This window comes from Grampus griseus, assembly GCF_964374135.1.
Source record: "Grampus griseus genome assembly, chromosome: 6".
NCBI lineage: Eukaryota > Metazoa > Chordata > Mammalia > Artiodactyla > Delphinidae > Grampus > Grampus griseus.
Window position 1 is genome coordinate 70,489,614 of NC_139000.1, and position 13,205 is coordinate 70,502,818.

Here is a 13,205-nt window from a genome sequence, read left to right on the forward strand (position 1 = left end):
GCTTTATTTACAATAGCCCGGAGGTGGAAACAAGTGTCCATCATCGGATGAATGGATAAAGAAGATGTGGCACATATATACAATGGAATATTACTCAGCCGTAAAAAGAAACGAAATTGAGCTATTTGTAATGAGGTGGATAGTCTGTCATACAGAGTGAAGTAAGTCAGAAAGAGAAAGACAAATACCGTATGCTAACATATATATATGGAATTTAAGAAAAAAAATGTCATGAAGAACCTAGGGGTAAGACAGGAATAAAGACACAGACCTACTAGAGAATGGACTTGAGGATATGGGGAGGGGGAAGGGTAAGCTGTGACAAAGCGAGAGAGAGGCATGGATATATATACACTACCAAACGTAAGGTATATAGCTAGTGGGAAGCAGCCGCATAGCACAGGGAGATCAGCTCGGTGCTCTGTGACCACCTAGAGGGGTGGGAGGGAGGGAGACACAAGAGGGAAGAGATATGGGAACATATGTATATGTATAACTGATTCACTTTGTTATAAAGCAGAAACTAACACACCATTGTAAAGCAATTATACTCCAGTAAAGATGTAAAAAAAAAAAAAGATTTCAACCCATTTCTTAAGAAAAGCATTAACTAAAACAAGATACCCCCCATCTATCAAAATAGAATGAATGTTTCTAAATATATATTCAATTTTGGTGATGGTCTGGTGAGATGGATGCATACATATTGGTGGGGTTAATAAACTGGTGCAGACTTTCTGGAGAGCCCTTAAGTTTCTTTTTTCTAAGAACCTCAAAGAAGTTCATGCCTTAGACCTCATAATTCTCTTTCTAGGAATATAGTCTGTGGTTTTAGTAAAAATTTCAAACAAAGATACACACACACAAAGATTTTTACTTCAATATTTTAGGAAAATTTTTTTACCGAAAATATTATACCAATATAAAAGTAGAGAAAATATTACAACGAATCTCTATGTACCATTATCCAGCTTCAAGTATTAGTAATATTTTCCTAGTCTTGTTTCATCTGTTTCTGCTCTCTCTGTCTCTGTCCCTGTCTCTTTCTCTTTCTCCAGGAGTATTTTAAAGCAAATCCAAGGCGTCTTATTTGCTCTGTAAATACTTCAGTATGATAAAAGCTTTAAGAAATATCCAAAGACTGTTATTAAGTCTAAGAGAATTGAATGGGTTTATGTTCAAATTTCTTCATTGTCTCAAGAATGTTTTTCTCATAATTGTTTTGTTCACATTAGAATCCAAAAGAGGTCTGCACAATGCATATGTTGATATTATGTCTTTTAAGTTTCTTCTAATGTATAACAGTTCCCCCCTTCCTCTTTCCCCTTTATTTATTTGAGAAATAAACTAGGTCATCTGTCCTGTAGAATGTCCCATGTTCTAGATTTAGCTGATGTTTGCTTCATGGTTTCATTCATTTTTTTTTCTAGCCCTCTTATTTCCTGTAAACTTGTACTTAGGGTGAGGCTGATTAGAGTCAGGCTCATTTTTATTTTTTGGCAAGAGTACTGTATGTGTGGTGTTTTGTACTTCCTGCTGTATCATGCACAAAATTTCTGGTTGCCCCACTTTTACTGATGCTAAGATCAATTTGTAGTTTCTGGTGAGCCTTTTATCAAGTTCCCTTTTGACTTTTTACATAATTGCTAGTTATAACATTCATTAATGATAACTGCCTACATTCATTATTTCATTAGATTTTTTAAAATTGATGTATAGTTGATTTACAATATTAGTTTCAGGTAGACAGCATAGTAATTCAGTATTTTACAGATTATACGCTATTAAAAATTAATATAAGATAATGGCTATAATTCCCTGCTATACAATATATCCTTGTTGCTTGTCTATTTTATATATAGTAGTTTGTGTCTTAATCCCATATCACTAGTTTGTCCCTCCCCCTTCCCTCTCCCCTTTGGTAACCACTAGTTTGTTTTGTAAAGATACACGTACCCCAATGTTCTTTAGAATTTACAAAATGGTATTTTTCTAATTCTGCTAATTCTTTTGCATTAATTAAACTGGAAATTTTCTATAAAGAAAAACCTTTCCTCTTCAACAATTTGGTTACCCTAAAATAATTCATGCAGGAAAGGCATGATACGTGCTTGATTCTTTCCCTTATCAATTTTCAGAGTAATGTGTTAATGCTCTTGCTACCTCTATTCATTGATTTATAATGGTGCAATCTGGAAACAACATAAATGTCCAGTGGTAGAAGATACCCTGTGGTATATTTGTATTATAAATATTGTGCAGCCTTTAAATTTAAAATAATGTTTAATAACATAGAAAAATATTTCAGATAAAATATTAAGTGAAAAAAGACACAGAAATGTGCATATGGTGGGATCCAAATACTATCTGCAGTACACGCATTGTAAAGTACTGTCTCAGCCTCAGACATGATTACCATAGGACAGTGAGTCTTAGGGTCTTTAAATTTCTATATTTATTTTCCATAGACCTTCCTATGAAATACATTTCTTTTGTCATTAAAAGAAAATGTAAATTTATTTAAAGGAAACGTCTCTGGATAAGTCATACTCAAAGAGAACTATGGATGGTGATCTTAGTTCCAGCTTTGACTTCTGTTGTAACTTTGCATCTTCTCTCCTACTTCTAAATGAGTCTTTATGGTGCTAACCAAACAATTGTAGAGATTCAAAATGTGCTCAGTTCTGTAGACTTGGAGACTTCTTTTTCTATTAAACATAACACTCTCTGTTGACTCACATAATAGAATGAGGTCTATTAAACTGTCATGCTCAACTCAACTTGATCAGTTCAGAAGACGGCCAAACTGAATTTCCTGTTTTTGTTTCTTTCACATGATGTGTGTGTGTGTGTGTGTGCGCGCGCGCGTATGTGTGTGTGTGTTTTATCAACTCCGTCCATTAGCCCATATCAGATGAACAAAGGGACCACAATCTCAAGATTGCATTCCTTGTCAAGGCCTGTTTAACGTACAAAATTTGTTTGTTGCTTAGTTTCAAGATGAGTGAAAGGGAACAAACACACTAGCTTTGATTTTGACAAGTTCTCAATGATCTCCAAGAAAGTACTTGATTCTACAGGGACCTCCCTGAGGCCTAGATTCTACCTCTGTAAAATGGGGATCAGATGGTTTGACTCATAGGGTTGTTTCCAGCACAATGTATGTAAAACTCTTGGCACAATCCTCAGCGATTAGCAGGTACTCAACAATGCTAGTTTGCTCTTCTCTCTTCCCAAAGAGAAAGGGAAGCAGTCATTTCCCTTTTTACTATATTCTAATATTAGGAGTAGATTCGGGGGTCAGGCTATCTAGATTCAAGTCCAGCTCCACTCCTGGCTTTGGGCAAGTGATATAAATGAAAGTTTTGTGCCTCAGTTTACTTATCTGAAAATATGGATAATAATAGTTCCTATTTATAGGCTGTTCTGCATATCAAATGAGTTAGTAAATGCAGAGTGCTTAGAACTTTTTCTGCCACAGACTAGGAACTAGATGGTGTAAACTAGTATCTTTATTATCTGCCTAAAGGAATGGAATTTCCAAGCCCACAGTTCAAGGCATTTCCCCCTTGGATGATGCGTGAGATACACTGACCACTTCTTACTTTTAACTTCTCTTTTTCTAGGTCTTATATAGTTCTTCTTCCTTCCGTTGATATATTTAATACAGCCGCACAATCCAGATTTTACTTAATTAGGTCAAGGTTTCCTCCTGTGATTATAATTGATTAGAATTATGTGAGGTTTATCCCCTTTTCCTTGTCCCTTTTCCTCATCATTGTTGTGATGGTAGTGGTGGTGGTGGTCAGTGTCCTGTGTGTGCGTGTCTGTGTGTTGTGGCCCTGGGGTATTGTGGTACAACCACCCTGATGGACTTTTATGTAGCTGCAACTTTCCACACGTTCATTTTAGGACTAATCTTTTGTTGGGAAATTTCTACAGATTTTTGCTTTGTTACGGGACATTTTATTAGTATCTGTCTCAGAGGGTAAACATTGTACTATGCTTGGTGAGGGGTGGGAATGGAATAACCTAAGTTCTTCCAAACATGTTGACAACAGAGGATTATTAGACAGGTTTAGGACAGGGTGTTATATAACTCAGACATAGGGAAAAACCACATGGCCAAATTATTCAGGAATAAGATAACCTAAGCAGAACACAGGGAGCACTAGATCCCAAATGGGAACATTCTTCTCAGGTCACAGGGACTGTATCAGGAAACATTTTCCATTCAAACTGAAGAACATAACAATAGATCCAAAGTAAATGTACTATACCCTCTGTGGCAGTAACCTAAGAGATAATTTTTAAATGTGTTGCTAATGAGACCAAGATGTCTTTTCTATTTATTTATAGGTACCAGGGTGTTTTTCAAATAGCATCAAAGTGATCAGGGTGTGTACCCTAGGAAAACAGGACTGTAAGTATTGCATCACACTTACGGGAATGTTGTACTGTAGAAACAGATCATGTTATGGAAAGGGAGTTTGGAGAAATGAGCACCAATGGCTAAAACCTTCTCACTAGGCAGCCAGCAGTTCTCAGCGCAGAAAGTAATCTGATTTGGCATGTAGGCCCCAGTTGTCTGGGCAGAAATATCAGGTAAGGAATAGAACAATCCGCTTAGATACTCTTCTGAAACTATTAAGAGTGTCTATTCCCAGCTGTTTTAATTCTGTGTTCACAAGGGAACAGACTGGGGCATCCTCTTTTCCACTGACTGTTCAAGCCCAAGAGTAGGAAGTGATTTGTGTAAATGCTTGATGCCGGTAACCTTGTTAGATGAACCTTCTGTCTGGGGCAGAAAACACAGGGCCTTGTGGGGGTTGGGAAGCCATTTGTGGGTTTTAAACAAGGAAGTGAGAGAAAATGTGGTGCTATTTATAGATTTATAAAATATGAAATCAGAAGAATTCCTCTACTTTAGCTATTTAAGTTAAAAAGAGTCACTTGTTTTCCATTCATGAAAACTTTGGAAACACATCAAGATAGTATATTAGTCAGGGTTCTCCAGAGAAACAGACCAATAGGATATATATAAATAATATATATTTCATATTAGGATTTTGTATATATATATAATTTATATATTTAAATTTATATCTATTTAATTAAATATTTATATATTTAAATTTATATATGAATGGATTGGCTCTTATGGTCGTGAGGGGCAAGCCAGCAGGTTGGAAACTGAGATAAGAGTTGATGTTACATCCTTGAGTCTGAATTCCACAGAGTAGCAGTCTGGAGATTCAGGCAGGGTTTCTATGTTGCTGTCTCCAGGAGAAGTCCTTTCTGTTCAGGAAACCTCAGTCCTTGCTCTTAAGGCCCTCAGCTGATTGGATGAAACTCACTCACATTAGGAGGGTAATCTGCTTTACTCAAGGTCTACTGATTAAACGTTAATCACATCTAAAAAAGCAGCTTCACAGCAACATTTAGACCGGTGTTTGGCCAAACAGCTGGGCCAGGTTGACACATAAAATTAACCATTGCAGATAGTAAAGACTTACAATGTTACCCTTAGTTTAGAGGTGAATTTATTAGCCCCGGGGAAGTCAGTTGGCCATTTTGCTTTAGGCCTACAATCAGTAAGAGAGAGGAACACTCTCCTTATCTGCTTCACACTTGGAAGGGGAGGCATAAGGTAGCAGGAGTATTTTATAGCCCCCTAGAAATCCAAGGTGATAAGTACCACTATTTGAACACTTCCCTTTTTGTCCTAATATCACACAATCCTTTTATTGACAACTTTGTGATAAGGGCTAATGCCCTTTAGCTTCATTATTGACATTGTGGAAACCTAATTGATGTTTTGTTAGTTAACTGGAATTTTCCACCTTAAAATGAATGTCTCTACTTCTAATGAACAATATTTTCTTCTTAGGAGGAAATATTTACAAAATCCCGATGATTATGTTTGCAGAAGATGAAAAAGGATGTTGGGATGGGTTCTGGAAGTTTTTTAACCATTTTGTTTGATGACATTAAAGGGAGAATTTCCTTCCTACTTTCTTGGTTTAAAAGTCTTTCCCTGTACATTTTGGAGCCATGGTGATAAATACACCAACAACAGAGAAACATAGATATAGTCCCAAGCTCATTACATATCATCTACAGTTGACCAAAAAGTTCTAGTTTCTTAGAAAAATCGACTCATTACTTAGTTACATAAAATTTAAAGGTCACTTTGTGATTAATTATTTGAAATAAAAATAGTCATAACAATTTCTAATAATCTTCCATAAATTTTCTTTTAAACTCTGACTCTAAAACTTATTTACATCAGGTTTTAACAAAACAGATATCACCAAGGGTGTTATCAGTTGCTAGTGTCCAATGCTAATAAACATGAGTTTGAGTCCCATGTGAGCCATGGGGGTTTTAAGGCCCAGGTTTTAGAGTACATCCCAAGGTTTTAGACGGTATCTCTGAGCCTTTGAAATATATCCTAAGGGAACCTGGCAAGAGGAATGGGTAAACTGATATACACACATGCTCCTGTGAGAAAACAATTCCAAGTTGCAGGTTGTTGGAGTGTGGTGTTGGATAAATTATGTTATTGCCCTGTCAGGGATGGATGTGAAGGGCCAGGATCTTTCTGTCTGCATCTTATCTGTTTTTTAAATGAGATTTTGACTTTTTTTAAAAAAACAACTAGCCAGGAATAAAGTTATCGCTGCACATATCAAAGTAGACAATAAAGGTTATTACTATTGTTTACTAGAATTTTAAGATCTTTTCCCCTCCCTCACCTACATTACTCACAAATTCTAAAGGCTGAAAATTGAACTTTAACTAATTTGATTCATCATCTAATCCTGACTTTTATATGCAGGATTCATGTAAATGAATATTCTTCCTTTGTTAATGAGACCTAACCCATAATGGTCCCATTGCAACACTATTGTGCGGTGAAATGGAAACTTTTTGTGAGTCTAAGGTTTGCAGGAGAACCCCCTATGTGACAAGTACTGAGGACAAATATTCAAAGCAATCCCTTACCCTCAAGGAGTTCACAATGTCATGGGGGACTGAGATAAAGGAACACTTGTAAAGCATTTTGATCAATGGTATAAAAGAGGTTTGCCCAGAATTGTGTTTCCTCCTACACTTTTTCTCCCATCACCCACATATAATTTGTCATGGACCCTGTTGTTTTTGCCAACTCAGCCTTCCTTACTCCTTCTCTTACAGGAACCCAACTTTCCCTGGTGAATCATGCCTCCCAATTATTACCTGTCATTTGAGGTATACAAGACTGTCATGCAAGCTGATTGGACTCTTTTAACCAAGGGGGCCAGTAGTAACACAAGGTAGGTTAACTGACACTGTCTCTTAGTATTTTGAATCTTAGAGAGTGTCTTAAGGAAAGAAAATGGTTGGAGGCTTCATTCCCATGGTCATGTCCTGAAGAGATTATCCAACCTGCCTTGATGACAGGTCATGGCTTCCCTGCCTTCTTTATCCTGCAAGAAGTTAGTTATCAAGTTTCTTTTGATTTTGTGAGCTACTTCATTCCATATCTTGCCAATAAACTCCTTTAAAATTGTGGTTTATGTTGTTTAAAACCAAAGAATTCCTGATATGGTATCATTTAATATGAACAGCTTTCTCTGGCCCTCGTTATTCTGCCCATACCTTTATCCTTTCCTCATATAAATTTCACTCTGTCATTCTCTACATTTTCCTCTAGGGCATAGTGATTGCCATTTGAGGGAGATTCTTGGCCCAGTTGAAGCAGACCTGGATTTTCCCTTATTACATTAATCACAGTGGGTAGGAATTTGAAGAGCTATCATTTATTAAGAATCTACTGTACATATGTTACCTCATTTAATTATTACAGCAAGCCTATGTAATAGGTACTATAGTTCCTTATATTGATAGTTAAAGAAGCAGAGTTCAGACAAGGTAAGGAACTGGTCCAAGGTTACACAGCAGGAATGTATCAGAGCTCCAGTTTGAACCCACATCTACCTGACTTCAAAACTCAGTCTTTCCTTGAGGCTTCTCTGCTACCCTCCTCTAAGACCACAACTTTGATAACTTGCACACATTACTTTAGCTTTGTGAATCTTGGTTTCCTTATCTATAAAATAGGAATATGAATACTGTGTTCCATAGTTGTGATTACTAAATGGGATAATGCACAAAAAGCCTTTAGCTTTTATAAGTGGTCAAAAACTGTGAGTGCTTTGTAGTTCAATTTCCAATTTTGATAGGTAAATCTGGATCTCAGAGACTATGGGAATTCAAAATCTCAGTTGAATCTGTCATTTCCAATTATCCCTTAACGAACTTCTCACCAGGGTGTAGCTGTGGAAAAATTTTGAATTCTATTCTCTCCTTTCTTCTCTATCCTCACACCTTTCCAAACTCCTGGAAGAAATGCTAACAAACAATGTAATGCCTATACTATGACATCAATGGCAAGGACCGTTCATGAATTCAAGCTCTGAGAAGTGGGCTGTAGTCTTCTACACATTTGCCTCTAAGATTACATATTTGTGTTTCACATGTCATTTGTCAGTTTAATAAATATATTTTTTGATATAACACTTTAGAGTACATCTAAATTTGTATGTCTAAGGTTTTGTAATTTTAGAGGTAATTTTTAATTTGGCAGTTGAAAATAACAGCTCCTCTACCTCATAATGTTGCTGTGAGGATTAAATAAAATAATACATGACAATTGTTGTGCCTAGAACAGAGTAAGTAGTCAAGAACCGTTAGCTATGATTATTATGACACATTTACATTTCCAGTATTTTGAACATAACTGATGCCTAGCAAATGTTTACTGAATTGAACAGAGTCATTAGGCCACAAGGAGAACACACTTCATGGTAGAGTGAGTAGCTGAAAAGTATTTTAAGTTACACAATGTTTGAATGCAAACTGGGGGAAAAAATAAAATTCAAATTAAACTTTAAAAAATAATCTGATCAACTTTTCTAGTGTGCTTTTGGTTATGACCATGTTAGAAATTATTGACTCAAATGAAACTTTTGGTTTTAGCTTCAGGTTTAAGTTTTACTCATTTTCCTTATTACCAAGAAGCAATATCTGAACTTAGTGGGTAAGAGGAAAGTCATACTTTTGAAATGCACTAAATTCTAAAGGTGCTTCATTGTCCCCACAACTGTAAATGAAGCCCATATCCTTTCCTTCTGCCCAAGGTGATGGTAAAAACACCGCAGAAAATACATATTATCAGCATTTATTTTATAAGTCTTTGTCAAAGTGGCGTTATTGTGTGAATCACTTGTTTAGAGCTGGTAGATGAGATATCACAACTCTGTAGCCTTGGGAGCATTAGATACCTATTAGATCTCTATTGGGTTGTGGTTAGAGTGGCTGGGGGAGGGCCTGAAAGTAGGGAGGCTAGAAAGACTCAGGGTGGTGGTGGTGTAGGATTTATTGGAACAAGGTGAAGGCAGAGGGGAATAACTGAAAGCATGATAAATCAAGGTCTGTTGGGGGAAATTGAAAGTACAAACAGTAGGGAGGGAATTTATAAATGTCAAGGCCTATAGAGGTACAGGGAAGGATGGAGAAGTCTGGGTCATAGAGTCAAGACTTCAGAGCTGAGTAAGAATCACAAGGATGTGGAAAAATCAAACAAGGCTGATGGCCTCAAATCCCATTGTATTTGCAGATCATGCATGGCAAGTCCGCCACTAAAACAGACGAATTAACTTAAGACTGACTCCAGGACAGGGCAGACTAGAAACCGAAACAAGGCTTGCCATATGTAAGCAGAAATCTCATTATCACTTTGGAAGTGATGAGACATTTTCCTGAGCAAGAGGTTTCATCTTTTATAATAATATATTTCTATGCTGCCTCCTGTCTCAAATCTATGGTGGAAGAAAAGACAAAAATTGAAATAACACAAGAGAAGTATCATCCCATTCCATCTGAATGGTTCTCTCAAACTTTGTCCCCAACTCTGGCAACGAGAAACATATTACAGGAAATAGCATGGTAGAAGCAGTTTTCAGATGGTACTTTTTTGCATACTGACATTGACTGTTGTATGAATGAATTTTTATTTCTATCTATAACTGATGGGAATATCGACTTCTTTCATAAAGAATATAACTTTCAAAATAAATCTATAAAAATTTAATAAATACATATGTTTATATTACATAAAATATGCTTTTAATATCTAAATGTTATATACTTTGAAAATATATAATATAAAATATATACATACATTTATATATTTATATGTAAAAGTCTAAAAATATGATAAGCAGCAATAAGATTTATTGAGATTTAAAAAATTATTTTCACCATGGTTCTTGACCCACTTCTAGTACTCATGTAACAGAGTACTAATAACACACACTGTTACTAAAAAGGAAAATAATGTGTGAGAGCACCAAAGGAAGGGAGATAACTAAAAAGCTAGAGATATTTTACATTTTAAGAAGATAAACAGTACTGAGAAAAAACTCTGCTGCCTTAGAAGGTGTCATTCTGTATGATTTCTCTAGGACAGTGTTTTTCTCTCTGTAAAACATATTTATTAGTAGCTGCTAAAACCATTCTACTGACATTTTAAAAATTTTTTATTGTGGAAAATCTAAAGCATGCACAAAAGAAGAGAAAAAGTGTAATAAATTCTCATGAACCTATTATGCAGCTTCAAGAATTATCAATATTTTTCCAATCTTGTTTCATTTAGACCCTCACTTTTTTGGGGGGAGGGGTGAGAGTATTTAAGCAAATTCCAGACATTGTCTCATTTCATCCATAAATATTCATTATGCATTGCTAATTGAACGAGTATGTTTTATGTACCAACCATGTCATTATCCCAACTTACAAAGTTAACAATAATTTTTAATATTCAATCCATATTCAAATTTACTTCTCTCATATATTTTTAAACAACATATCTCACTTATTATAATTAAGCAAAAATGTGAGAAATTATTGGAAAATATAAAAGACTTTTGAAGAAACATGTATACTAATGATAATATTTTGATAATGATAATGATGATGGTGATGAGGACAGCCTTGTGATCTATTATAGTAAAAATAATTATTGTCTCTGGGATTGTTGCAAAATGTTTAGTTTTAATTGCATATTGTTTTAGAAGGTCAATTTAAAAGTTCTGCTTTTTAATTTTTATAAAATTTATTTAATTCGATTTCCTAAAATAGGATTACTGTTTTAGGAAATAGTGTTCCTAAATAGTGTTCAAGAGTATGAATGTTTGTAAGGTTTTTAGAATCTGTTACCCAGTTATCCCCCAGAAATTGTTTTCCAATTCAATTTCCAGAAAATGAGTACTTATTTTAATTCAACTTCATTAGTATAAAAATTAACATGTAACTTTTAAAATAAAATGTCTGAAATATTGCATCTTTCCTTTAACTTTTTGTGAGAATGAATTATTTTTCAATGTTTTTTTGAAAATTCTTTTTCAAATGTTTCTATCTATAATTGTAATTCTTTGCCTATCATGATGTTGGACCAACTTTCTATTTCAGGGTTCATCTTATTGATTTGTAAAAACTTTGTCTATAGTAAAAATATAACCTTTGTGTGTACCTTATGTTAAATATTTTTCTGTTTTTTTCTTCTAATTTCATCTGTTTTTTCCAGCGAAGTTTTACACTTTTACAGTCAAGCTTATCAATACTTTTCATTGTTGTTTCTTTCAAAGATTTTACTTAGAAAGTCCTTCCCATTTTTAGATAATAAATATATACTTAAATTTGCTTTGTTTTGATTTACGATTTTTAAAAATGTTTAATTCCTTATTCCTTCTGAATTAATTTTAGGAGTATGGTGTAACGGGAGGCACTGACAGGACTTGTTTCATCTCTGTAGCATATAAAAAATAACTCTTCCTTTCCTTACTGATTTTCTGATAGTAACTTTATCACATACTAACTTTTATGTCCACTTTGGCACATAATGGTGCACTGATTTACAAGTGAATGGGCTGTCTAGTACTATCTTTCCCTAGCAAACTGTTAGAAGACCCTTTTGTAGTCTTATTTTTTATCCTTTACATTGTTTTGAACACGGTAGTCAAAAATTTGTTGTATGAAATAAACGATTAATGAGTTATTAATATACCTGGGAAAGTATTAACTCTAAGATAAACGAATGTTTGTTTTGACTGCTTTAAATATTTGACTTTTGGAAAAAAGAGCACTGGGCCTGACAGGTTCTTTAACTGATCCCTCCAGTTGAAGATTCTTTCGTGTAACTTAACTAATGCAGACACAGTCACTTCCCAAGTTAGAACATCCCATCAGCTCATGGTCCCTAGGATTAGGATTAACATTCGGATACAAGGCATTTGAAATCATTCTTCCGGAACAACTGTGAGGCAGTTGAGCTGTTATTTCTCAAACCCTAATAATGTACAGACACTTCTTACAAAACACCTTTGAAGACTGTACTGCGTCTTGTCAATCCAGCAGGATTTCCATATACACCAGCCAGTTCTGGGACATCTCAGCAACATTCTCCCAAGCATTTACTTCTGAGGACACACACACACACACACACACACACACACACACCCCTACACCTCCTAACTCCACTATAAACTCCATCCCCTCAGGGACCAGTTCTTCCATTGTTTTTGCAACCTCCTGCAGTATTGCATTCACTCTACAGATGCTTGCTCCACGAATGAGCCCTCACCTTGCTGCGCTCCTCCCATCCGAGCCACGGAGCGGATCTCGGGCCTAGAGGCCACCTCCGCATCTCCTGGAGGCTGCGGAGTCCCGCGGCGTCTTCGGTCTCTGCCGCTCGGTGGCTGCGTGTCTACGCCAGGCTCGGGCCAGGGTTCGCCGCCCTCGGTCAGTGGCTGAACGCCCCGCCAAGGGCTGGGCCCCGGGCGCGGGGCGCGGGGATGGACCCCTTCCCCGACTTCCTCCCCTTTCTCGTCCTTCCCTGGCCTCGCTTTGCAGCATAGTAATAATGGATTGAGAAAGTCTTTTTATTTCGTTACTTCATTAAGTAAACGTCTTTGCTTCTTACTGAGCGACCCTAGTGTCTGGCCTTCAGTTCCCTTTAAGTAAAACAAGGGGACCGAAATAGATGGGGGTTTTCAAACTGTGATTGAGTTCCTAGGAATGAAAAGGTGTCTCAGGGGCCGCTGTTTAAAAACAATCTAAACAAACAAAGCAAAATATAACAACAGAACACTTCTCTCCTC

At 36.0% G+C, this 13,205-nt stretch overlaps 1 long non-coding RNA gene across 1 annotated transcript in view; it reads left to right on the forward strand.

The window, feature by feature from the left end:
- The window catches only part of LOC309824568, a 31,057-nt gene extending 18,137 nt beyond the window's left edge, over positions 1-12,920 (forward strand). The window contains exons 3-5 of the long non-coding RNA XR_014296941.1: positions 4,360-4,423; positions 7,201-7,319; positions 12,662-12,920. This is a non-coding gene — a long non-coding RNA (uncharacterized lncRNA). The remainder of the gene's footprint in view (positions 1-4,359; positions 4,424-7,200; positions 7,320-12,661) is intronic.
- Positions 12,921-13,205: the final 285 nt, after the last annotated feature.